This window comes from Sapajus apella, unplaced genomic scaffold (assembly GCF_009761245.1).
Source record: "Sapajus apella isolate SASKATOON/1434 unplaced genomic scaffold, GSC_monkey_1.0 scaffold15, whole genome shotgun sequence".
Classification (NCBI taxonomy): domain Eukaryota; kingdom Metazoa; phylum Chordata; class Mammalia; order Primates; family Cebidae; genus Sapajus; species Sapajus apella.
In genome coordinates this window covers 12,281,184-12,282,201 of record NW_022436955.1, presented here as the reverse complement: position 1 = coordinate 12,282,201, position 1,018 = coordinate 12,281,184, and positions in this window count along the sequence as shown.

Here is a 1,018-nt window from a genome sequence, read left to right as displayed (position 1 = left end):
CACCCTTTCGAGCCCTTGACAGGTATTAATCTTTTTTCTCCCCCATTTTATTATTTGAGATGGAGGCTTGCTCTGTCGCCCAGGGTGGAGTGCAGTGGCACAATCTTGGCTCACAGCAACCTCTGCCTCCCAGGTTCAAGTGATTCTTCTGCCTCAGCCTCCCTAGTAGCTGGGACTATAGGCATGTACCACAATGCCCGGCTAATTTTTGTATTTTTAGTAGAGACAGTGTTTCACTATGTTGGCCAGGATGGTCTTGAACTCCTGACCTCATTGTGATCCACCCACCTTGGCCTCCCAAAGTGCTGGGATTACAGGCGTGAGCCACTGCACCTGACCAAAGCTCTACTTTTCTTTTCTGTTGGACCTGGATTCTGGGACTTTGCCTTTTAAGAGTCTGGGGGAAAAGCTCACTTAATAGAATGAGTCCCAGGAGTGCTTTCAAGGGCTAGTCATCCAAAGGCTAGTCATCCTTGAATCTCTCATTCAAGGAAGCCCTGATCTCAACTGGGACCACGTTTGCCATCTCCTGCCTCCCGCAGAATGGAGGACTGGCTTTGAAGCATCTGCCTAAGTGGATGCTCCAGGTTATTTGACATTGTTAAAAGCAAAAAATTAGAATGACCAATATCTGTGGATTGTTGGGAGATTAAATAAATAACACATCCAAACTGGATGTGTTGGGGACAGTAAGTCAATATGCTGTGTTATGAAAAGGTATAATGCAAAATTTATGTGTAGGCTGGGCACAGTGGCTCACACCTATAATCCCAGCACTTTGGGAAGCTGAGGCAGGCGGATCACTTGAAGTCGGGAGTTCAAGACCAGCCTGGCCAACCTGGTGAAACGCTGTGTCTATCAAAAATATTTTTTAAAAATTAGCCAGGTGTTATGATGCGCACCTGTAATCCCAGCTACTCGGGAGGCTGAGGCAGGACTTGAACTTGGGAGGTAGAGGTTGCAGTGAGCTGAGATCGCACCACTGCACTCCAGCCTGTGCGACTGAGCGAGAATACAT